The sequence below is a fragment of the Schistocerca cancellata genome, chromosome 2 (assembly GCF_023864275.1).
Source record: "Schistocerca cancellata isolate TAMUIC-IGC-003103 chromosome 2, iqSchCanc2.1, whole genome shotgun sequence".
NCBI lineage: Eukaryota > Metazoa > Arthropoda > Insecta > Orthoptera > Acrididae > Schistocerca > Schistocerca cancellata.
The window spans coordinates 403,658,502-403,685,709 of record NC_064627.1 but is presented as its reverse complement, the minus strand read 5'-3'; the positions used below and the strand labels follow the sequence as shown (position 1 = coordinate 403,685,709).

Sequence of the window (27,208 nt, the reverse complement as noted above, 5' to 3'; positions counted from 1 at the left end):
TTGTGTGTGTGTGTGTGTGTGTGTGTGTGTGTGTGTGTGTGTGTAATCACGTATGACAGTAATGAAGGTATTTTTATACCTTCTCCACGTTTCCGTTTGTTGTTAGAATCGAATTTATATGGTCTGCACTGTCGACAAATATACATGAGTGGAAGTAGTAAGATGCATATATACTTGTAGTCCAATAAAAAATATCGATAAGCTAACTTTAGATATTTCAGAGAATTAATATCTCTTGAAAGTTAGCGGCATATATTTCGTAACTTTAAGGGAAGGCAATTTTACACACAGAAATGTTGCGGACTTAATTGGTACTTGGTGAGCAGCGGACATGAGCAAATAAAGCCGCCCGAGAAACTCCTCAATGGTATAATTTCTCGAAAGGCACTTTGTGCTCGCTTTCCACTTCTTACGTAGTAATTTTTCCCAATGACGAACCTTCATACTTAATTCTTATTCATTACTTCTAACTTCCATAGGCGGCATGCGATCAGATTTTACAAATTCTTCAAACCTCTTAAATTCAGTAACATATAAAAATTCTAGAAATCAGTTGCATAGTTGACTACAGAATTTGAGACCCATCGCCTCATCGTTATGCTGAAGTGCAGAGCTTTACTGTGCTGCAAACATATTTATAGACGTGAAGTGGAAAAACCATACAAACATTGCCAGACGTCGGCCTCGGTAGCTGAGCGTTCAGTGTGGTGTATTGCTAAGTGAAGGAGCCCGGGTTCGATTCCTGGCTGGGTTGGAGATCATCTCGTCTTGGGGGCTGGGTATTCTTGTCATCACGTTCGTATCGTCATAACTGATACATTATTCTGGTGGCTGAATGTGCACGGCCCGAAAGCCAATAAATTGGGAAAAAAACGTTGTCTGACTGTTTTAGATAACGTGGGAGACTATATTGATCCTGATTTCTCTTATTTATCTTTTGGGTTAAATACGCTAATTAGTACGAATTGACTAATGCAAACGAATTAAAATTTATAACGTTACGAAAGGTCTTTTGTAATAAAATGAAGCATCCCCAATTGTCTTGCCACGAATTAAGAGATCAGTGCGTACATTCTCCTTCGAAACGGTCCGTTCTGTCCCGTCATACTGAAGTAACTTTACAGGACTGCTACTAAGTATGCAAACGTAGCAGCAGGGGTAGGTATAGAACAAAATCTAGTTAACAAAACGTTTAGTTTCACAACAGCCAATTAAAATGACAGAAGCAGAAAAATCCTTACCGGTGTCCTTTTAGATTTGGAAAAGGCCTACTGTACTACCTGGAGGCTTATTATTTTGTTGCATTCGTCAGTGGGGGTTCCGTGGACGTCTAACCAGTCACAGGTATTTCAGATACCCGCTCTTTTTAATTTACCCGTTTTCTGGGTAAATATCTGGGCCTCACTTTCGATGAGAAGATAACGTGACTGCCACACTTCAAGCGGCTAAAACTGAGATGTTCCAAGGCTTTAAACATTCTAAAAGGCGTCAGTCATGGGTCTTGGGACGGCCTTGCCGCAGTGGTAACAACGGTTCTCGTCAGATCACCGAAGTTAAGCGCTTTCGGGCTAGGCTAGCACTAGGATGGGTGACCATCCGGTCAACCGAGCGCTGTTGGCAAGTGGGGTGCACTCAGCCCTAGAGACAAGCTGAGGAACTGCTCGACTGAGAAGTAGCGGCTCCGGTCTCGTAAACTGACGTACTGCGTGCTGACCACATGCCCCTCCATATCCGCATCCAGTGACGCCTGTGGTCTGAGGATGACACGGCGGCCGGTCGGTACCGTTGGGCCTTCATGGCCTGTTCGGGAAGTTTAGTTTTTTATGGGTCTTGAGGAGCCGGCAGGGCTCGTCTGCCCCAATTTTATAAGGTTTTGGTTCGACCGCGTCTTGAAAACTGATGCCAGTTTATGGGTCAACAAGGCCTTCGTACCTCGAAACACTGGATGCGGTTCACCACGAGGCTATTAGGCTGTCAACAGGGGCTTATCGCCAGGGTCCAGTTGTCTGTGTGCAGAGGCTGGTGAGCCTCCACTGTCTATCCGATGTCTTAACCTCGCGGTGCGCCAAGAACATAGGGCTCTGTCCGTCCCAAACCTCTCTAGCATCCATCTCCGTTGCACATCCGCCACTGGAAAGGTTGTTTCTTCACCGTCCACGGACAGCGAGACGGTTTAGGAACCGTGCGAAGGAGAGCCTTAAGTTACTACAGAGGGGCATTAAGGTCCAAATCCAGGGGTCCCCCTGGCTACTACAGAGGTCAAAGTTACTTTTAGAATTGACTGCTGACAGGAAGAATTGTACCCCACACTATATTTTTGAAATTCAATTTAACGAATTTCACATTGCCATCCGCACTTTATTACTCTTTACACGGATACGTCTAATTACGGGAGTTTATCGGCTACTCTGTCGTGTTCCCCGACATCGTCCTCAAGATAGGGCTCAAAGAGTAGTTTCCAGTTTATTAACCGGAATATATACTAAGATGGTATCTGTTCTTTCGGACATATCTGAAAGAACAGATGTCCGAAAGAACAGATACTATCGGTGACCATGCAGCTCGTTAGAATGAAATTACAATGAAATGAACACCCTTAGCTGCTTACAGGCGTTGACATATAACGGGGACAAATGAAAATGTGCCCCCCGACCGGGACTCGAACCCGGGATCTCCTGCTTACATGGCAGACGCTCTATCCATCTGAGCCACCGAGGACACAGAGGATAGCGCGACTGCAGGGAGATACACTCCTGGAAATGGAAAAAAGAACACATTGACACCGGTGTGTCAGACCCACCATACTTGCTCCGAACACTGCGAGAGGGTTGTACAAGCAATGATCACACGCACGGCACAGCGGACACACCACGAACCGCGGTGTTGGCCGTCGAATGGCGCTAGCTGCGCAGCATTTGTGCACCGCCGCCGTCAGTGTCAGCCAGTTTGCCGTGGCATACGGAGCTCCATCGCAGTCTTTAACACTGGTAGCATGCTGCGACAGCGTGGACGTGAACCGTATGTGCAGTTGACGGACTTTGAGCGAGGGCGTATAGTGGGCATGCGGGAGGCCGGGTGGACGTACCGCCGAATTGCTCAACACGTGGGGCGTGAGGTCTCCACAGTACATCGATGTTGTCGCCAGTGGTCGGCGGAAGGTGCACGTGCCCGTCGGCCTGGGACCGGACCGCAGCGACGCACGGATGCACGCCAAGACCGTAGGATCCTACGCAGTGCCGTAGGGGACCGCACCGCCACTTCCCAGCAAATTAGGGACACTGTTGCTCCTGGGGTATCGGCGAGGACCATTCGCAACCGTATCCATGAAGCTGGGCTACGGTCCCGCACACCGTTAGGCCGTCTTCCGCTCACGCCCCAACATCGTGCAGCCCGCCTCCAGTGGTGTCGCGACAGGCGTGAATGGAGGGACGAATGGAGACGTGTCGTCTTCAGCGATGAGAATCGCTTCTGCCTTGGTGCCAATGATGGTCGTATGCGTGTTTGGCGCCGTGCAGGTGAGCGCCACAATCAGGACTGCATACGACCGAGGCACACAGGGCCAACACCCGGCATCATGGTGTGGGGAGCGATCTCCTACACTGGCCGTACACCACTGGTGATCGTCGAGGGGACACTGAATAGTGCACGGTACATCCAAACCGTCATCGAACCCATCGTTCTACCATTCCTAGACCGGCAAGGGAACTTGCTGTTCCAACAGGACAATGCACGTCCGCATGTATCCCGTGCCACCCAACGTGCTCTAGAAGGTGTAAGTCAACTACCCTGACAAGTAAGATCTCCGGATCTGTCCCCCATTGAGCATGTTTGGGACTGGATGAAGCGTCGTCTCACGCGGTCTGCACGTCCAGCACGAACGCTGGTCCAACTGAGGCGCCAGGTGGAAATGGCATGGCAAGCCGTTCCACAGGACTACATCCAGCATCTCTACGATCGTCTCCATGGGAGAATAGCAGCCTGCATTGCTGCGAAAGGTGGATATACACTGTACTAGTGCCGACATTGTGCATGCTCTGTTGCCTGTGTCTATGTGCCTGTGGTTCTGTCAGTGTGATCATGTGATGTATCTGACCCCAGGAATGTGTCAATAAAGTTTCCCCTTCCTGGGACAATGAATTCACGGTGTTCTTATTTCAATTTCCAGGAGTGTATATATATATATATATGTATGTATGTATGTATGTATGTATGTATGTATGGCTCACTGGCCACTTGACCGTCTTCTGTGCGAATGCACAAACAGTGCCCGAACTCTTACGGGAATCGGCAACGCGCCGCGAGTAATGAGTATAATGGGCTGGGCACTACGAATGTAGTGCGGGACAATACGTTGAGAATGTGAGTTTCGCGGGAGGCGTGCCAGAGACAAATCCCTGCAGTCGCGCTGTCCTCGGTGGCTCAGATGGATAGAGCGTTTGCCATCCAAGCAGGAGATCCCGGGTTAGAGTCCCGGTCGGGGCACACATTTTCATCTGTCCCCGTTGACGTATGTCAACGCCTGTAAGCAGCTAAGGGTGTTCATTTCATTGTAATATTAACCGGAATTTTTTGTCATCCTGAGGTCACTGGAGCAAGTGTGACGGCGTCAAGAAATTCATCTGCTCATATTCACACAGTGCTGTTCCCGGCGATTGGTCTAGTGTACCAAGCAGATCGGATGACGCAATAAGTGAGGGACTCTCGCCTTCTCTTATTAAGGCAAGACAAGGAAATAAATTTCTACTGGGTTCCAGGGTACATAGGGATCCGGGGAAGTGAACTCGCTGATGTTGCTGTCAAGGAAGCTTGCTCCCTTCCACCTCCTGCTCGCTGTTCAGTCCCGTTGCCAGGCTGTTACTCTTCATTTCTGACCAAGAAGACCATATGTTCGAGGGAGATTCAGTGCCGGAAAGTGAGGAGGAATAATAAGCTACGTTCCGTAAAAACTTCAGTGCGATCGTGGCTTACCTCCTTCCGAACATGAGCTGAAGTGGTAGCCCATACAACCCTGAGAGGGGGACATTGCACATTGATCCACGGCTTTATTATGGCGCGAACAGCTATCAGTGTCACATATGTGGGACCCAGCTGTCAATAAGACATATTGTAACTGAGTGCTCTTACACGACAGCCTGAGGACTGACCTGGATCTCCCGCAGGACCTATCCTCAGTTTTAACCTGTAAGGCGAGTATTTAGTGTTCTAAGATATTGTGCGATTTTTAGGTGGTTGTGGCCCATAGCTGTTGCGTATCTGACAGTCACCTCTGTGTGATGTGAATCTGTTCAAAACGTTAACGCACACCATAGCACAGTTTTTATAGATTGATGAGCTAATATATGTTACGATATGACAGGGTATTCGTGGTTTTATTACCTGGAGATAACGATTTTATATTCTGTCTAACAAGATGCCGTGAACACTTTCATGAACCTGATGGTCAGACGACAGAAAATGGTTGTATAAATACAGTATTTTACCAGCAGTTCAAAGTGGTAATACATTTTTCAAATTCTACGCGAGTCTGGAATTATTACAAAAATGTTCAGTGCGACATTTTAATGGGTCGGAGTAATTCGGTCACCCATTATTTCTAAGAAGTCATCGAGCCACAGCACCGTATATGTACTGGTATATTGTCGTGAATTTTTATCTACTTACTAGCTGACAAACCTGGCATCGCCCGGGTATTCATTTTGACAACTGACAATCAGAAACAAAAACTGCGTTTGTAGGGTACAGTTTCTGTACGATGGGCCCAACTGCTTTGTAAATGTGTCTATGGCAACGCCTCTACATAGCTCCATAGACGGCTATTTTCGCCTAAAGCAGTTTGCGTCTCGCAGGTGAAACCTGTCAAAACCGCTGCGAGGTGTCAGGGATTCCCTTAAGTTGGCTAGACTCTGAGTCTTAGTAGTAAAGATGCACGATGCGGCAGTTTCTCACGCGTCTCACTGACGTCACGTCTCCTGAACTGTGATGGGTAGATGGTCCTCCCCCTCCCTTGACTGTTTGGGGAATCACGCTCAAATTCGGTGCATTCGTGTGGATGCTTCGTACCCAAGATTAGACGGTTGCTAGGGAGCAGCAACTGTTACCTAACAGTACAGGATGTGTGTACAAAGTTTGGCTGAAATCGATCCAGTGATTTGAGGGTGCACACAGACGTGCGTGCGCGTGTCGAGCACCAGATCTCACTCCGTGTCGAATGTTCATAAAAATAAAACTTTGAGTTTCTCTTCAAAATGCAGTATGTTTGGTTCTTGTGCAATAAATAATTTAGTGTTCCCGTGGTGGTGGTGGTGGTGGTGGTGGTGGTGGTGGTGGTGGTGGTGTGGTGGTAAACTTCATCCACTAAGAAGTGTGCAATTCAGCGAGTTTTTCACATTTAGATCTACTGCGTACGGAATAAAGGTGACGACAAAACTTATGGGGCAGGAGTTGTCTTAATTCTTTACTGATTGTTGATCTGCCTGAAATCAAAGAGACGAAAAGTACGGTCCAATCGTAACGATTTTAACTGCGGGTCATGTTTCGTCAGAAACAGCGAAAAGTACGTGATCAATGAGCTTCTCAATTTTCAGACAGATAACTACTTATCCTAGGCGAGCGTGGGACAGAATTTCTACGTAGTATCCTGCAGTTGGTGCATATTCCTCGTAGTTTATTTCACAGTACCTTTCCAGGCTACAAGAAGTCATATGGGTTATCAAGATGTGATTGTTAAAACGGACTGCTGTTTTAAATATTACGGCACTTTCGGCCGTATCTCACTCAGTGGACAACACTAACTGTAAATTCATTTAGTCATGGAGACTACTGGAAAGGCTTAATAATGCTGCACACATCTCCACAGACATTTGCTCATCGGCTCTTTTTCAACAAAACAAGAGAGGGTAAAACAAGGACAAATAGGCATGGGGACGGGACACCTCAGTCTGTACGTCACCTGGAATAACTTGAAAACGTTAAGCGATGGTAAGTCAACGAATTTACATGAATTAGAGTGGATGAAACAAATTAAACATTTCGGTATGAAACCTAAATAATTTCTTCCGTAAGTATTTCCGATTTGAAATTGTCACTACTTACCTGACAAACTCTTGTAACTGTAGATATCTTTGAGCTGTTTCAAACACATTGGTAACTCGAGGTCGCAGTGGGGAATGTCCGCCTGCCACCTAAGGTCATTCCAGTCCCTATGAGATGTAATTCCCAACAAGCATCCTACAGTTTAATTAAAAAGCTCAGCAATGATAAAGTTTGAAGAAGTCAACATGAGAATGAGATTCACAAATTGTACGAAATGAAATGACCGTTTCCACGGAATCAGTAAAGTTAAATTTTACTTTCACTGGTCCAATTACATCATAGTAGTCCTGAAAGATGCAGGAAGTGGCGATTCATTTAGATAGTATATTATTTTATTTGGGGGCATGAAGGGATCTACTGAGCTGTATTTTTGGTGTGAAAATACTAAATGTTCCATGAGCGGGTGTACGAATTATTTCAGCAGTTCCTTGAAACTATATCTTACAAGGAGAAATAGGTACCTCTCTGACGCAATCGAAACTTCGCTTTTTGAAAGAAGTACGAACATAAATGGACACTGGTTTCGTATTAGGTGCCAGAATACAATAGTTTCCGAGCAAGTGACAGTTTTGGTGCTGCTGCATCAGTTTACACACATTGTGCTCTACCAAGTGAGTTAGTAGCGTAGTGGCGAACAGCATAGGTTCGAATTTTTGCGTTCAATGTTAAGATCTAATCTTACTTTCCTTATTTTTAGCTTTTGCGGGATTATGAGAGATCAATATCAGTGACATCTAGTAATACAATGGAATTATTTACAAAATTAGCATTTCACATATTTTTAAAATTAGATTTGTGATAAAATCTTGTATAACCTTACGTAAATAACACTGACAAGGAAAAACATAAATTGTAGTCCATCTATTTTTGTTTTTATTTTGTACTTTTAGACAAGATAATCCAATGAATTCCACAGGGTAATCTCTAACGTAAAAACGTTGAAAGCACAAAAATGTGCGTAGGCAGATACCACAGTCATATTCTTTGACATATCATTAGGAAAAGAAACTTCGCTAACGTTCTAAGTACCTCACGACCTGGAGATTATTTCGCGGCAGTCCAAGGACATAATTTTCTCGAAAGTGGGTACTTGCAATTGATACCAGATCCAGCGAATATTTTATTAATTTCATTGCATCTGTTTGAGATTTCCGTTCGCTGAGAGATGAGAAAAGGGCACCTTCGTAATGAGCTAATGTAATAATTCACCTGTCAACCTTACACACAGTGTTTCTGCACGACGTTTCTAGTTTCCCATTGTTATTGAAGCGCGCACTGGAACATTGTTGCGCAGCTAAGAACACGCTGCTCTGTTCTGCGCTGCTCACAACCCCGCGGTCCGACATGTCCATTGTGGAGGCGGATTTACACGCCACAGTTTTAAAGTAACAGAAAAATCACGATTAAAGATGAGAGCTGTTAAGTAGCTTAGGCCGGTATGACACTATCATATTTCTTTGTCAAAGTTGATATGTCAAATATTTATGTCAAAGAAATTTGATCGTGTAATAGGGAGCATCGCTTCAAATAAATTTGATCAAATCTAGGGTCTCGCCGTAGATTTGATCACAAGTCGTTCGTCTTCTGTTCATTGCAATGTGAAATGCTACCGCCTGGAGCCCTAGCGTTGCTACAGCTATTTGACGGCTCTGTAGCGTGTTTGTAAGCATGGCTTCAAAGTTGTTCCTTCGACTCTTCTTTAATAAACTTACTGCGACTAGGGTGGGGAGGGGGGAGGGGGTGAGCGAGCAAGAGTCACAGTGCATACCAATGTGTGTTGATGGGCAGGTGGAATGTGCTGCAGGTGACATACGTCCACAATCACAGTTATAGCCATCCACCTCTACATCTGGAATCATCCAGGTAGCTTTTCATCAAGCATGTGGTCACAGTCTAAAATAAAATTTTCTTAGCTTTCCATTTTACTTTGTTTTTGAACTCTGGATGCCCCAAGTTAAAAATCGCTTTGTTTCGTACTTTCTATTAATTTTGTAGTTGTTGGAACACTAATTCCATTAATTAAATTATTCAAAAATAAAAATAATTCTTACTGCCCATATAGTGTACTAAACATTTATATATCTTTATATATCCCCTGTTCAGTGCTTTATAAATCGCTTCACTCGTTTCTGGAATTATTTTGGATAGTGTGCAATGTGATAATAGTGCTGTGTTGTAAACTAGAGTAGCTCTCTCCTGTATTAAGAATACCCAGTGTCACACTTTGCCCTTCTGCAGTTACAGCCTTTCTCAAGAGTATTGTTTCATTATATAAGAAGCCACTTTACTGAGCAAATACTGAAATACTCTCATCCATTTGTAAGTAAATTATATGTAAGACTTTACTTCCTCCAATTGCAGCTCTCGTAGCGAATTTTGCTGAATGCTTTTATCATCTCGTCTATACCTATGGCTTCATCCAAGTATGTTTCGTTTTTCCGCCGTTTTCCTTCCAAATACACACACAATGCAATTGTGGTACTAGCAACTGCAGCGCATAATAAGTTATCCTCCATCTTGAAATTTGACGAAAAATATGACAATGTAACACCCCTTTTTAGCGCCACGTCAAAGACCTTTGTCAAAGAAATGTGATAGCGCAATACTGGCCTAAGCCGTGACGTTCCCTCGTTTAAAGCTGCTGCCACACCCCACGTGCTGCCACACCCCACGTGCTGCACATAAACGTGGGACGCAGAGCGGCGCAGAAAACGGCAGACCAGGGCAGACCTGTGCAAAAGGGAACAGAATGTTCATAGGTGTGCAGCAGTGTCTGTATGCCCTTCAGTAAAAATGGAAAACGAGAATCGCCGTCCAGAGCGAGCACAAACTAACCATTTCTTTTGATGTACCGGCACAACGGAACTTGATCGTTGTGCAGAACGACGCTGTTTGACGTCCACTCCGGACGCGGGTTAACGACTTGATAGCAAACGAAGTATTTATGTATGACGTTCAGCATCTGGCACTTCAAAACTACTTCAGAAAGATTATTTACTGCTGGTTTAGCTATCTGTATAAAATGATGGTGTAATGCTATTCAGTTGCAGTCGCTAGTCGAATGCTGTTAAGTTATCAAATACTTAGATATCGCCAAGGTTGACTGATAACCTCATGTAGCCTTCTACAGTTGATGAGTTACTTTCTGTGTTCAATTACACACGGTTTCTTTCCAGAAAGTGATAACCTGTTTACTCTTTTCCTATCTTTAATTCTGATTGTACTCGTATTTCAGTATCTGTAAAGTTCATTCTCAGACATTAATATCGACCTAAAAGGTTCTCAACAGCTGCACCGTCTTCATTTATCACCACTACAGCGTTTCGTCAAAGACCAGAGAGACGACAGAGTACACACACACCTTTGGGATGACCTAGCCTCGGTGATGTTACAGTAAAATCTACGATCGCAACAGCACGAAATCACACACACACACACACACACACACACACACACACACACACACACACTCACTCACTCACTCCAATGTGCAACCGTTCAGCTTCTGTCTGTCTAAACTACAGTAAACAGTCGCTCCTTAATACAGCCCCGAAAGACAAATCTTTAGATACGCTTCAGCATCTTACACAGCTGACCAAACGCCTAGCACCAACACACTTAAATCTTCTTAACGTGGATTTTAACACTGCAATAACCTCCATTTTCAAAACAACGCTGCATAAGAAGCCATTGCACGGACTCAGAGTAGTCTTCATTCAACAAAGTCCAACCAAAAGGGTCTCTGCCGAGCTGCATGCCAAACTGCTCAGTCAAAGCTCAAATCCGCCACCAAAATCTCTCTCAATCAAACTGAAATGTCCACATATCGCTTCTGCAACAACCGCGAGTGGCGTCTGCCCCACATATGAACTCACATTCTCACGTTCAGCAACAAAATCTCCTCAATCTTGATAACATTTCGCACAGCGAAAGAAATTGTATATCCATGACTGGGCCACCGCATTCTTACATAAAGAATATTTTCAGGTCATAATATAATTACAACCAAGCTATATTTATGCGCGTGAGAAACAGAATTCGACAGTTCGTCGCATGACACGCATTAGAAACATTAGCCATGTTTTACAAAAAATGGTGAATAAAGAAATATTTTGCATACAGATCGACGCGTACATGTTAATAAAAATATCCGTTTCAGCACCGTATAATGTTGATAGCGAAAATGAGGACTATTGAAACCCCGGAGACTTACTTTTCTAAGACTCAAACAGTATATTGCTTCCTACGTGTATCTCGCGAAAAGACCGTGATGGTGAAAGCAAAGAGATTATTCACATGGAGTCTTGCCTACCAACTTCCCATTCGCGATTGCAATGTGGGGGGGGGGGAGGGAGGGGGGAATAATTGTACGGAGCACCCTCCACCACAAGCCATAAGGCCGCTTGCGTATTAAAACACGTGAATGGAAGTACTAGAAAAGCGACATTTTTAACTCAATCTCACCAGTCAGATCCATATTAAGCCCGTCTGGCAAGTGTAGAGCCCTCAAAAACCGTTCGATAATCTTCCTTGCTAATAAGCGGAGCAATACGCCCAGGAATTCGTCGGCGGCCGCACAGTGCGTGCTTTCCGATCGCGGACGCACGAGAAATTTCGCGCGACGCTACGGCTCACCTATGACGAGTCGAAAGAACGTGACACCACGTCAGTGGAGGCAAGTGTCACATGGAGTAAATTATACTGCAGGAAATAATGCAACCAGGCACAAGACACGTGTTATATGCAGTATTACCTTCTGTGTAGTTAAGAAAACAGCTGCGGCGTTCTCTAACCAAAATGTATAAACTAATACACATGAAATTTCTTTATATTTCGTGTATCAATTGAACGAACTTCGTTAATTTAGAGTAAAATTATGCATAGTGTTGTGGATAAGTTTCCCACAGCCATGATAATATAGTTGTGCTTTTGCACATTTGTAGATTCTAGGATTACAGATACTGTTGGTGCTGTAAGGATTAATGTAGTCAAACATGGTTCCTTATGAAACATTCATTAACAACACAAACTTATAATGCCATGTTCTCAACGGTAAATAACAGAAGATGAAACACCTAACTGGAAAGTTAGTTGTTTTACCAGAGAGCGAAAAAATTGCAGCCATTTCAAATTCACAATTTTGTTAATGAAGTGCATTAATACAAGCAAATATTGCTTATTCATTCGAATTTTTTTTCTTGTTCCTCGGACCCTGAATTTCACGATCAATGCTCTCTTTCATGAATTTAGAGAGCCTTCGTTGCCATTCCAGTCAGCGTATACCTGCCATCTTTAGTGAAGAAGTGCAGGTGCGTTTCCTACCGGAACAGAAGTGAAAAACCACTGAGCGAGAGATAAGTGAGGAGCTGTCAAATATGTATACCTATGGAAGACATCAAACGAGCCACAGGATAGGCCTTTTCAATCGACAGCGCAGAATTTCCGTCTCCTCCAACTCTTCCCTTAGAAGGAATACTTTCAGAATGACTCGTAAGAAAATACGACTACATCAAGCCTTCATTTCCGCTTATCTTTCTCAGGACTGTTTTTCTTATATAAAATGAAGTAATCTGTATTATTTGTCCTAAGATCAGCGATTGAAAAGCTGAGATACAAACTGTGTCGACGTTCGTCATTGCCTCTTACAGTATACTATGCGCAGAGTTGTTGAAAAACATGCTTCCACAAATGGAAGCAAGTGCTGATGGCGCTTGTGGACAAAACGGAGTAGGACTTGGCCTACAAGGTATTTACCATTGGCAGAGCCACGGCCGCGCCGAAGGCGTCGTTACGTAAGTAACGGGTTCCCTCGCTGCTCGCAAAGACGCCAACCTACTGGTCCAGGCGACTCCACGCTGCGCCCGCTTTGCGGAAAGGCTGGCACGAAGTCGAGCGCCTGCTTGCCGGGTCATCGTGCGCGACGGTGCAGCCAAGATACTTATCATGTTTGCCTGGATAGTGGCCGCAAACAAACTAGAACGGATAAGTGTACATGCTGGGGGAAATTAACTCGGTTGAATCTAGAGCCATTATGTTCCGGTATGAGCATATTTCGTTCTGTAGTTCTGAGGATACAGAAGAATTGGAAGAAGAGTTGAACAAAATGGGTGCTTTCTTGAAAACAGGTTACAAGATGAACACAAGCAAGAATAATACGGGGTTAATGGAATGTAGTCGAATTAATCAGGCGAGGCTGAAGAAATTATACGATAAAAAAAAAAAAAGACGCACCACGAAGGAATTGACCGAACGGGACAGAAATAGGTAAACGTGACGTACGTGTACCGACGGATAACTAAAATTTCAGAAAAGTTGTATGTTTCATTTAAGAGAAAGGGCTCAGGAGATTGAGCAAGTCAATAATGCATTGGTCCACTTCTGGATCTTACACGAGCACTTACTCGACTTGGCGTTGATTAATGGAGTTGTTAGATATTCTACTGAGTTATATCGTGCTAGATTCTGTGAAATTGGCGCTTTAGGTCGTTAAAATCACTGTCTAGTTCGAGGGTCCCACTCGCAATGCTCCAGACGTTCTCAGTTGTGGAGGTGTCAGGCGATCTTGCTGGCCGAGGTAGTTTGGCAAGCTTGAAGACAAGCAGTAAAAACTCTCGCCGTATGTGGGTGGGTATTATCTTGCTGAAATGTAAGCCCTGGATGCCTTGCCTTGAAGGGCAAAAAACGGTACGTAGAATATCGTCGACGTACCGCTGTTCTGTGAGGGTGCCGCGAACGACAACCAAAACGGTCCTACTATGAAATGAAATGGCGCGGCATCGCAGACAGTCACTCATGGCTGTCAGGCCGTGTCATTGACGGCAGTAAAGTTGCGCCGACTGTCATTGGCTTCCGTACAGCAGCAAGCCCGTGTGCAGTGGCGTCGGGCACATTCTCATAGACTGCTGTAGAATTTTCATCGTGGCGCATCGTTTTTATGTTAATGTGTTCGGAAATAAGAAACCAAAAGTATTTTGAAACTTGAGCAGCAAAATAGACGATTGTCGAAGTAGAGAAAATATAAAATGTAGATGCAAGAACTGCGTTTTTGAAAGACAAATTTCTCAACATAAAATATAAATTTAAATGTCAGGAAGTCTTTTCTGACGGTATTTGTCTGGAGTGTAGTACTGTATCGAAGTGGACGATGAACAGTTCTGACAAGAGAATAGAGGTTATGAAATGTGATGCTACAGACTAATGACGAAGACTAGATGGGATAGGTAATAAGGTACTGAATCTAAGAAGGAATTTATGGCGCAACTTGACTAAAAGAAGAGATCGATTGAGAAGAGACAATCTGAGGAATCAAGGAATAATAAATTTGGTAATAGAGAGAACTCTGGCTCTGAGTACTATGCGACTTAACGTCTGAGGTCATCAGTCGCATATAACTCAGAACTAATTAAACCTAACTAACCTAAGGACTTCACACACATCCATGCCCGAGGCAGGATTCGAACCTGCGACCGTAGCGGTCGCTCGGCTCCAGACTGTAGCGCCCAGAACCGCACGGCCACTCCGGCCGACGAATAGAGAACTGTGAGGGTTATAAACTGCAGAGCGATACCCAGGCATATATACAGAATGCAGTTCAAATGGGCGTACATTGTTCACTAGTTAAGCAGAGATGGTGGCTTGCATCGGACATGCTAGCATGAAGAGGTGCATCGTACGTACTATTAAGCGCGGTAATCACAACAAGGGTTGGAAGGTGCAGGATGTACATGGATACACGCAGATATAGAGCAAGCAATGGTATCAGCAAAGTTTTGTTAAACAGAAAAACACTGTTGGTAGCAATGTTCACATTAAACGAAATTTCTTAATTGTGCGAGACCTCCCCCTTTTATTGTGCTGCTACTATCTGATCTGACCGGTCAAATTGCAGCAGCAGATTTCTCATTCGGGTCCATTGTTAGTTACAGAAGTTACGCAATGGCTTCTGGATAGCACTATCTGGTGTAAAGGGTTCTAAGCGCTGTATCTGAATGGGGTCTCTTTGAATATATAACTCCTTACTATGACATGCGGGTTTACTAACTATGAAAGCAGTCATAAAATCCGACACACAGAATTTTCATGAACAGCATTGAAGTTTGCAAGGTTTGGACATAGATTATTCAGTCTCATCTCACAATAGATATCAACTATCGTTGGCTAGGTCCCAAGATGACTGCAGTTATGAGAGATGTGATCAAAAAGTAATGGAAATTCTTGTTTTTCTTAAAGATCTTCACTTATTTAAGAAACTTTGTCTCCTTCAATATAATCTCCCCTCAGATATTACACACTTGTGCCTGCGCTTTCTCCAGTCTTGGAAGCACTTCTGGAACTCACTTCTCGTTAGTGTTAAGCTCCTTCAATGACTCTGTTATCACATCAGTGGTGGCAAGACTTCCGAATACGGTGGCTGAAGCAACGTAACTGTTTTGCTTTTGCCTAAAAACCACGAGTAGGCACTGACGTGTGAGCGGGAGCATTATCATGATGCAAATTCCACGAGTGGTTTTGCCACATTTCTCGTTTTCTTCCGAATACTTCACGCGAACTGTAACTTCCTGGTAGTATTCCTTACTGAACGTATAACTATAACGCAGGAACTCATGAAGCACTATCCCTTTGTAATCGAAGAAAACAGTGGTAAGGACGTACATATGTGATCGAACTCATTTTTTTATTTTTTTTTTCGGTCATGGCACTTCAGGAAGGTTCCCACTGGGACAATTCCACCTTGGCTTAGACATCATACCGTATACCCATGTTTAGTCACCTGTTAAAACTTTCCTTAGAAGCTCTGGATCTTCGTTGATTTCACTCAGCAATTCCTGAGCGGTGTCTACGCGACGTCCAATTGGTCGAAATTCAAAAGTTTCGGAACAGATTTTGGAGTTACGTTTCATGCGCAAAACACCAGAGAAAATTGCTTGGCGGTAGTCGAAGGGTATGCCGACGTTGTCAGCAACTTCCCTGATGACGATTTTACAGAATCATTTCCTTTACTACTTCCACATTGTCGGTAATTAAAGTGCTAGAGCTTAAAGGGCGATCGTTGTCTTCAACGTCTTCTCTAGTCTCTTTGAAACGCTTATACCACTCGTAAACCCTTGTCTTACTAGTAGGGGATCCACCAAAAGCCAGTCAACATTTAGAATGCTGTGCTGCACTTTATTCCATTTCCCAAGCAAAATTTATTGCAAATTCTTCGATCAATCTTTCTCGAAAGTAGAAATTCGCAGAGCACTTAAACACCTATAACCTCTTAGACGGACAACAATAAACTGCATATTCAAAACGGCTGAAGATACACACATCCGTCAGGAACATGCGTACCAACAAGATAAAAAAATTTAAAATCGGATGTATAAAACCCGCGAAATTAAATTGCGGTTGCTTTTCGTTCACACCTCGTATAGTAGGTATGCAGTGATTGCATGACAAGGAATTGACAGCCAATGAAGGTAACTGCCTTGGTGGGCAGGGTGACTGTTCAGGAGGCTGCCGTTTCTATCAATAGGAACTAAGTACTGTGCCTATTAGTGCCTGAAATGCTGCAGCAGCAATTTAATCGTACTGTGAGTGTGCTGGTTCGCGTCGAAGTTTAGTAACTCGACATGGCCCTCACTGTCGTATGTGCGCTTCGCGGAAGTGAATGTTGCTTACTCGATCGCCCAATCCCACTTCAATGTACTTCTTACTTAATCGTCCGATAGATTCCCAGTTTCCGAAAGTACTCGCCGCCCGCCCGATTCTGGATCCTGAATCTGTCTGTAAAAAGTGCCCTCCCCCGCACCGCGCTACAGCTTTCTGTGCACTTAAAATTTTCTGACCCTTCTCCTGCTTTGCCACCAACATTGGCAATAGTATAATTTCATAAAGTGTCTCCTACACCATCTATTCCGTAAACACTCTTCTCCGAATCACCTTTAGCACCTGCCTGTGCTCGAAAAGTGGAAAAATGGACTTCACAACCTGCCAACAAATGGCAAGGTCTGTACTTCCCTCCAGCATGATCTCTTCATCATGGGAAAGCAAAGGAAAAAGACACTGAAGAGGCAAACTGGTACGCCTGCCTAATATCGAGCAGGGCCCCCGCGAGCACGCAAAAGTGCCACATCACGACGTGGCATGTACTCGACTAATGTCTGAACTAGTGCTGGAGGGAGTTGACACCATGAATCCTGTGGCACTGTCCATAAATCCATGAGAGTAGGAGAGATTGGAGATCTCTTCTTAACAGCACGTTGCAAGCCAGATATGCTGAATGTTCGTCTGCGGAGTTTGGTGGCCAGAGGAGATCTTAAACTAAGAAGAGTGTTCCTGGAGCCACTCTGTAGCAATTTTGGAGGTGTGGGGTGTCGCATTGTCCTGACAGAATTGTCAAAGTCCGTCGGAATGCACAATGGACATGAATGGATGCAGGTGATCACCGAATGTTTACGTACGTGTCACCTGTCAGTCGAATCTAGAAGTATTAGGGGTCCCATATCACTCCAAATGCACACGCCCCACACAATTAGTGTCTCCACCAGCTCGAACAGTCCCCTGCTGACGTGTAGGGTCCATGGATTCATGAGGTTGTCTCCACACCCGTACACGTCCATCCGCTCGATACAATTTGAAACGAGTCGTCCGACAAGGCAACATGTTTCCAGTCAACAGTCCAATGTCGGTGTTGAAGGGCCCAGGCGAGGCATAAAGATTTGTGTCGTGCAGTCATCAAAGGTACACGAGAGGGCCTTGAGCACTGAAAGCCCATATCGATGATGTTTCGTTGAATGGTTCGCACGCTGACACCTGTTGATGGCCCAGTATTGACATCTACAGCAATTTGCGGAAGGGTTCCACCACTATCACAACTATTTCTTTTCAGTCGTCGTTGGTCCTTTCTTGTAGGATCTTTCTTCGGCCGAAGCGCTGTTGGAGATTTTATGTTTTACCTGATTCCCAGTTTCACGGTACACTGGTGAAATGGGCGTACGGGAAAACCGCCACTACATCGGTACCTCGGAGACGCCGTGCGCCGACTGGAACACCACGTTCAAACTGACTTAAATCTTGTAACCTGCCAGTGTAGCAGCAGTAACCGATCTATCAACTGCGCCGTATTCCGCCTGTTCACATATCTCTGTATTTGAATACGCACGCCTATACTAGTTTATTTGGAGCTTCAGTGTAGGTTCTGGTCTTTTAGCGTCGTCTGAGTTACCCTCCCCGCAGTACCGTCACCAAAGACGTTTTTGGTCAGCTTTCCAAAGTTATAAACATCTGATCCTATGCTGCTTCAACCCGAGAACAGCATTTCTCTGAATTCCGTCACGTAACCGGCATGTTTTCCTCGTCCATCTGCGGACGTTCTGTTCTGTCTGTAGGCTGGACTGGAGTTCGCACTACGACCACCGTAACTGCATCATATCATATTGTCCTTTGTCACCTCCTCTCATTAGAATGTTAAACTGATGAACAATGAAATGTGGCTAGCCGGTAAAGGCTGCCACGTCTCAAGTGCTTTGTTCCTGACGCAGAGGAAAGAAAAGTGTGCGCAGCGGGACAGCTGGAGACAATAACGTTAAGACTTGAGTGAACAGGTAATGAATGAAATAGAATACTGCAGATGTCTCTCGCGGTCTCTCCTAAGAGAAAATTACCAGAGGAGGAAAACAGGCAAATGACTGACGCAGCCAAAACTGGCAATTTCAGCTTTGGAGGTGCAAGTAGTGGTTGGGAGAGGCGAAAATGTCAGATCTCATGAAGATAGCACTATATAATGCATTGTGTCGAGCAGATTGTAGACGTAGATTGTAATGAATACATATAAATTAAAATACTGAACAGATGGAGATGGGCTCTAAACCAATTGGACTAGACGCATTTAATCAATATTTTGACATTGGTAGCTGTTTAGCTTCTAAGACTGAGTTTGCAACAAGAACAGATCTGGACTTTCAATAATTAGAGGCTGATAACATTGGCATAAACTTTGCAGTTTAACTGGTAAATAATGGCCTCTTCAGAATGGCCGCTACTCTAAGGGGATTATCTCCCAGCGGCTTGGCCGACTCCCTCTTGTCGCGAGGGATGACAATGGCGCTGTCATTTTAGCCATTGGCATTTTGGCATTTGTTAACCGGCGATTCCCCATCACGTTTTGCTCATTGTCCTCAGCCTTTTACGGTTAGACATTTATTAACGGAATGCCCTTTTTATAAGCACTCACTTTCTCATTTGTTTGCAGTCAGTTATCGGCCGTTTTAGCGAACGACGCGCTGGCTGTCGACCGTGTTTTACTTTCTGTCCCTCGTAGCAATACGGCGAAGGACATTTAATATTTAGTTCAGGACCTCCGTTGTGTCTCTGGCGTATTTTGTGGACCTTTCTCAAAGTCCCTGTAGCTGTCTTTACTTTCGTCAATAGGATTTAACGTGTAGTCGCTTTTAACTCTTTTCGTCTTCGTGTTCTATGGTTCTGACATGGGCACGTAATACCCTAGTTTTTGTGCCCTAAAAACAAAAACAACCTAGTTAAAAGGCGATTTGTGAAAGAATTTCTCTGAAAACTATTCACAAGGAGGAAAAACAGTAGATACCGCAGCCAGCGTGGCAGCATGTAATTTCAACGACGGCCTACCACGCGTTACGGAAATTGAACGTGTTCGAACTTCAGATCGGAACAGCCTGTTGCAGCTTCTGCACAAAAGCGCACCTAAAGCGTATCGAGCGAGCAGACCAGCGGATGACAGAAGCTGCCAAGGTGGCTCGCACAACGGCCATGGCCACAAAGAAAATGAAGGGAGCCGCCTTTTGGATCAGAAATGATTTCTTTATGCTTCAGGAATCGCTGGTCAGAGATAATTTAAACTACAAAGAAATGTAACCCAATACTTTAAAAGCGCTTTTCTCGAAACCATATTGTTCAAATTGACGGAAGCTTAGCTTGAGAAAGGTACATACGATTTTGATCGGTATTTTATGCAGACACTGTAAACTGATATTACAATTCAGCAAAACAGTTTCGACCGCAACGGATGTTTATTAGAGCTGGCAGACGGGTTCCGGTCTATAATTGAGACTGTCTCCAGGCCGTGAGAACCATGATGGCGGTGGTCGGAGCAACATTGGTAAGAACATGACCGTGGACTGCTGTTGAGCTTGTAGCTCTGTCGACAAAGTCCTACAGTGACAATATCAACTAACTGGTCTCCTTAGGAGATATGGGCTCATCGCCAGGTTGACTATGTTGAGAAATAAATACGTAAACATGAAGAATACAGATGTAGAATAAGACACTTTGCTTTATTTAAAAAGCTTTTGAGTTTTCACATAAATTCGGGGCCTTACTTTTCAGCACACCCTCGTAGAATCATAGCACTTAGTTTTCAGCGCCATCTATTGTACCATTTTCGTGGTCATTGAAGGTAACCGAGCATTTACGTAGATGACCCTTATGTAGTGACAGATTTCCTTTTTTTAAAATCGTTATATAAGCTCTTGCTTTCGAATTCGTTGGACGCTTCTCAAGTTGAGGTGCTTAAGCTTATTCTGACTTTCCGACTTTCTCCAGGTATACCGAGCAAGGTGGCGCAGTGGTTAGCACACTGGACTCTCATTCGGAAGGACGACGGTTCAATCCCGCGTCCGTTCATCCTGATTTAGGTTTTCCGTGATTTCCCTAAATCGCTCCAGGCAAATGCCGGGATTGTTCCTTTCAAAGGGCACTGCCGACTTCCTTCCCCATCCTTCCCTAATCCGATGATACCGATGACCTCGCTGTCTGGTCTCCTCCCACAAAACAGCCCTCTCCAAGTATTAACAGCACGGGTTCGATTTACTTCGAAAGTTCTCCAGATTTGAATGCTTTTGTAGTAATTTTGTAACGTTGTCATTGATGGTGTGATCTTTTTTGCAGCCCCCGCCATTTCATCTGGCACAAACTTATAAGACAAGTGGCCTACAATACAGACAGAATTTTTAATTTCTGTAAAGTTAGCTCCCCAAAGCTGAATGTTTGCTGGTGGCTGGGAGAATTGACACATTTCGACGGTACGGGAAGTTAGTATATAGTCAACGTAGTAAGATGGACAGTATAGGCTGTGTGCAACATTGAAACGGCTTTTACGAATAATCTCTTCTCGCCGTGAACTAATGCCCATTTCAGTCGCCCATGTGCGTCATTGATTCTGATACGCGCTATTTCACCTATCAGTGAAAGCAACATTAAATTCCGGTCTATAATTAGCTTTTTAATCCTCCAGTCGCAAAATAATTCTGGTACGGGTCACAAGCCTTGCACTGACCCCGAGCCAATGATACACAGCTGACACCACTGATAAGTTTGGTAGCAGTTAGCACTTAGACTCGACCATTGGACCCAAATGAAGAAACTCGATTGTTTCCGCTTATCCTCTGGATTGGGTGCTTGCAACTTCCTTGCAATCTCAGATGTTTTAGGAAACTAAGAAAAAGTACAAATAGTCATATCATATTAAAACATTTCACCTAGACTCAAACAATAAAGTTAACTTCCAAATTAAAAAAACTCGTCACGTTCGTCGTCAAATATCTCCGGTTCCTCTGTCAACAAGACTGCCACTGAATCGCATAACAGATGCTTGCGCTAAACACATACATTTGCCTTCAAAAATCGGAAACATCGTCAAGTGAGAGACAGTGGAAGGAAATTTGGGACACCAATATCACTGTGATATTTGCTATAGATCATATAGGTACGTAGAATAAATGCTAGGAAGAAATTTGAAGAAAAGACGTTACTATCGATCGGACTAGTTAAACTTCGAAAGAGGCGTTATCGTCTACGGAAACTTAAGACGTTATTAGCAAAATGCTGTTGCGTACCTACTGAGATTCTGCAATTTGAATTATCGTGTGCTGTCAGTCTTACGTGAGGTTAGGCTTCGGCGCCCGTTGTTAGATATAGCTAAATACTCCAAATTATGCTAATGTGAACAAATGTTTCGGGCGTTGCTGCAGGTAACAATCAACACTTTTGATTTACCTGATCCCTCTACGAATCACGACTTATCTTAAAAAAAGAAGCCGCCGCAAATGTTCACCAGTAAATTGTCTCCGAGGATACGCAGACTACCCTCAAAGAGTGTTAATAAACATCCTGCCCATTTTCAGAGTTCCAAACACTGACGTCCCAACGAGTCAGTGCTTCAGCAGTCGATTCAGTAGTATTTGCCTAAGATTAGAATATTTCCATTGGTTATCTCCTGACCCTAATTGCAAACCTCTGTCGAGTTCTGCCTCACGGCAGGGCTTATCACGCTACTATTTGCCCCGTGACATGCCGAACGAGGAAATCGTTAAGATAAATCTGACTACTACATGAAGCTATCTTCAGCTTAGGGGAACACAGTACACCCGCTAAGCATCGGATACAGTGATCAATTCATAATACAAATTAGACACTGTTCGAACGCGTCTTCCAGAAACACTATCAAAGAACGCGTTAGTTTGTCATACCACTACATGAATTACAAGCCATATTGGACATCTGCTTCTATAAAAATTCATATCTACAGGCTCGGAGAATGCCACAAAGCATATTCTCCCCCTCTCTCACGGCCATGTTCACTTTAGATGATTTATACTGGATGCGTTCTTAGTCATGTCACAGAAAAGGTCAAACATAGTTCTATTACTTAAACATAAATCTCGCGTAGTGACAGGGAAATGATAAATTTAAAGAAATCAGAGCTTATAAACAAAAGTTCTGAAAAGTCTTTCTTCAAAACAGCGTGGATGGTTCGGTAGGGCAGTAATTATTCGATCCTGATTTCTGGAGAGTGCTTGTATACACACTGCGGCGGAACGACAAAACCATGGAGAAGTGTATCAGCGGGAAATTTGAAAGTCGTAATCTGTTTTTGTCGGTGTGACCGGTTAATGGAGTGTATCCCGGTGAACAGCCGAACTGCTGTTCCCATTTTATGCACATATTTCGACGAACCTACCCCTTAATCTTTTTAACGTGCTGCGAACTGTGCTTTTACATGTTCTAACTGTTTGGGCTGTAACCGTACTGTGAACGCGTATTGTTAGTCCGCGGCCATTATTTACAGCCGCCCGCTACGCCATTTAATACACTTAAGTCTTTCAGAGCCGAGAGTGTTTTTTCCTGGCATGCACATTGTCTTAGCGTTTCCCAGTTCTGGTGGATGTAATGACCAGCGAGAACTTAGTAAAAGAAAAATTTATTGCCGAACCAAAAGTATGATACCATCAAATGCAAGACGTCCAGTATTGTGGTGCACACTTAAGTTACTGGGACAACGTATTACAATGATCTTACGTATTCAAACATCTTTATTTCAAGACCCAAAGCAATTAGGCATTAGCTGCCAGTGGACATTGAGCAGGGAACTACATTAGTAGTGTGTGGTATAAGTTGAGAGACATGGTACTACGGGATTTGTGCCAGGGCAGTCTGTGCGGTTGTGGTGATCACTGTGTCCAGATAGTGTAGTGGTCAGCGCATCTGCCTAGTAAGCAGGAGAACTGGGTTCGAATCCCAGAAGCACAAATTTTAAACATGCCCCACTGATACAAATCAATGCCGATTGGCAGCAAATGTCTTTAATTCCCTTGTCTCTTAATAAATAACGGCTGCAGGATCAAAATTATGTCCGATCTTTGACGTCCAGAACAATAGACACCACATATTTAACTTTATTTCGATAAACAGTGAAGGACTTTTAAATTTAAACCATGCTCGGGACATAGCACTTAATTCATCTCGCTGGTCATTACATCAACCAGAGATGGGGAAACACTGAGAACGTGTACATTTCAGGGAACAGAATTTGAAGCGGGACTCGTCACAGAAGACAATTATACTCCAGTCAATGAGATTCCAGTCCGAAAACGTGTCTGGTGATGCCCTGGACAGCGGTGGGTTACCAACGTGACTGCTGCCCGCTATGCGGCCTGACAACTGGGCGTGATGGTCAGGGATATCAATTCGTTTCATAGCAGGACCTTTAACTGTCGACCGCGGCACCCTTAAAGCGTAGACGTGTGTCGACGGTGTTATACGCCCCGTTTCGTCACCCTCCATGGCAGGCCATCCTGGGCTTAAATTACAAGAAGATAATTCCCGACCGCACTGAGCGCGAGTTGCTGCTGACTGTCTTCGCGCTTGCCAAAACCCTCCCACGGCCAGTAAGGTCGCCTGATGTCTTCCCAATTGAGAACGTTTGGATTACCATGGACAGTGCCCTCTAACCGGCTCAGGATTTTGACGACCTAACGCGCCATTGGGCAATTTGGCACGATATCCCTCAGGACGACAGCCAACACTATCAATCAACGCCAAGCCGAATAACTGCTTGCATAGGAGCTAGAGGTGGACCAACACGTTACTTACTTGCTAAACTTATTAAGCTCTTTCTCTTGCATAAATTACAAATTTTTTCTGAAATTGTAATCATTTGTTTGTCTGTACATGTAAATCACATCTACCGATTTCCGTCCCATTCGGATAATTACTTCGTGGTGCGTGATTTTTGTCTTAGTGTAATATTTGACTGCCGAAAATAAAGTATGTACTGTTTAGACTGTTTATCCGGTCCATTATGAGTTCTCAAGACTTTTCAGAGAGCAATCGAACTGCTATGAAGTGGAGAGGTGGGAGGGAGGAGGCGTTGTAGAGTACGAACGTAAGTATAGTACAAGACTCGAGTGCCCGAGGCCGCACCGCTCCACAGGTGGCACGACCCTCGTCCAGGTCCAGCTGTCCACTTCCTGGCGCCGGCCTGCCGCGCATCTGTTTACTCCGCTGCTCTGACGTCACCTTACGTCACGCTGGTATCAGCATACAATTATCTGCTCTTGTAATAATGAGGCAATAGCCGAGCGTCAAGCGTCATTTCCTATGTCGCGCCTTCCTTAAACATCGACTGATAATTCAGATTAATTACACAGTAACTCCTTGAAAATTGCATGAGCCAGAACGAATATCTCTGACACAAAGTTGAAGGATGTTTACCAGCAAAACGTGATAACGATGGCGCACACGAAGGCATAGCATTGTCCTTTTACTTGACCGGATTTGTTACAATAACGACAAAGTAATTTAATGAGGAGCCACCAGTTGAAGGTGAAAACGTGAAAGCACCAGTGTCTGCAACATCAGCAGATGATGTAGAACGTAGCGGAATAGTATCTCCGGAAAATGTTTGTCATGCTGACAGGTATCTGACAGTCGCCGTTGCTTCGTTAAAATAGGTCAACGCTCCAGCACGCAAGATGTCATGAAGGAATCCTTCATGGATCTGTCCTGTTAGCTTTGCTCTTTATACTCCGATTTACCAATGCTCGTCGAAGTGGTCTTTTCATAGTTAGCACATGATATGGCGATTCTGACCAGCAGCCGACGCATCAGCGCAGCAATTTGGCGGCTTTAGTCACCTCTACATCATAGATAAATGGCCAACGGCCAGCCACATTCATTGAACGCTGAGAAGACTGAAGCTATCATGCTGACCAGGTGTCGCGATCTAAGAGCTCGTCAACCGACATGAAACATCGAACTTCCTTGCTCGAAGTCAAGTACTTCAGGTACGACTGACAAGAAAGTTCTTTCCAAGTCACATCTTAATAAGTGGACTAACATCCTGCGACTGCTGCATCAGCTCTAGCCACAGCTTGCCTACGCATGTGTAGGTGTAACCAGTAGCTTTACGGAGTGTTTCAGGAAGAATGGTGAATACTTTAGAAGTTAGTCTAAACTGGTTCCAATAAAATGTCATGTGTCTTGGTTAGAGACATAAGTTTTCATTTCGCGTGTTGATACTCCAGTTGCTATTGGTTTGTTTATCGATCGCAGTTTCTATTTTGAAGTTGCTATTCAGCGTACGCCAAGTTTTTGGCTGTTGTAGTGATTTGTTGGAAAACTCTAATGTATCATTTATACATAAAAGTATTTACAAATGGAGTGCGAAATCGTATCATGTACGGGTTTTGTAACTGAGATCAAACTGCTGTTTGCAGCGAATATGGCAGAGTATTTCCTGATTGACATACGTCGTTAGGGCGATCTAATTTTCAAATTTATAATACTGAAAACAAAGTTAGCCTGATACTAAATAGTTTAATCAATGACCAATTTCTACAGCAACTACTTATCATCCTCAGATTCTCATATTTACAGTGTGCGGATGAAATAACGATAATGAAATGATCTGCATAATCTTAAAACGATCATACTCTAGGTACGATATTACCTGAATAATAAAACTTCCATAGCTCACAAAATATAATTACACATCAGTCTCGTCGACATATCGAGAACAACCTCCAATTATAAACATGCAGTTCCACACTGGTTTAGTAAATATATATAACCTGCTAAACAAGATGTCCACAACACCAACAAGGAATTTAGGAGCAAAAACGGTTAAGTCAGTAAAGATGGGACCTCGATGACAAGACGAGAAGAGTGGTACGATGCGCTTTAGAGCTCATAGATCACTGGTTCCAATGCAACCCGAAACAATATTTTAACTCAATTGTAAAACGTCTCGGCAGTCCTCGTATATGAAAACCAAATCACAACTAAGAGTATAAAACTTCGTCTTACGGATCAGAAACAGAATATTGTTTCCTCCTTGCTGCCTACAAGCGCTGCCATTCGCAACCGCTGTTCACACGCGTCACATTCAAAAAGATATTTTATAGATAGTGACCACACACTTTTTACTTTACTAGAAACAATGTTTATATTGATACTGTCCATCTAAGATCCTTATTGCGCAAACTTTGCAACTTTCATCACCTTACATAAAGATGAAGTCCCCATCAGACACTGACGTCAGTGTACACTCGGACATCACAGTCCTTAGCTTGTCTTAATTGCGTACACACTTCATCTCTCCGTATAGAAAACCACGTCGTGCTACACCTCGTGCTGTAGGCGTACGGTGATATCTTCACTATCAGCAATGCTTTCCAAAAAAAGCAAATTATTTGTTCCTAAAGTAAATGCTTTCATCCTCTGTAGTGCGTTTCTCAGACTAAGATTAATGTGAAGCTATGTATAATAGATCCCACAATGGAACAACTGCTACAATCAGTTCTTGCTAGCGCTATTTGCCTAT

General features: G+C 43.9%; 1 protein-coding gene and 1 non-coding gene across 2 annotated transcripts in view; one reads left to right on the top strand and one right to left on the bottom strand.

Moving 5' to 3' along the window:
* LOC126161848 (MFS-type transporter SLC18B1-like) overlaps positions 1-27,208 on the top strand; it is a 108,305-nt gene that overhangs the window by 20,753 nt on the left and 60,344 nt on the right. The gene's annotated exons all lie outside the window — the stretch shown is intronic.
* Trnat-ugu (transfer RNA threonine (anticodon UGU)) lies at positions 2,645-2,718 on the bottom strand. The gene has a single exon. It is a non-coding gene; the product is annotated as a tRNA-Thr (tRNA).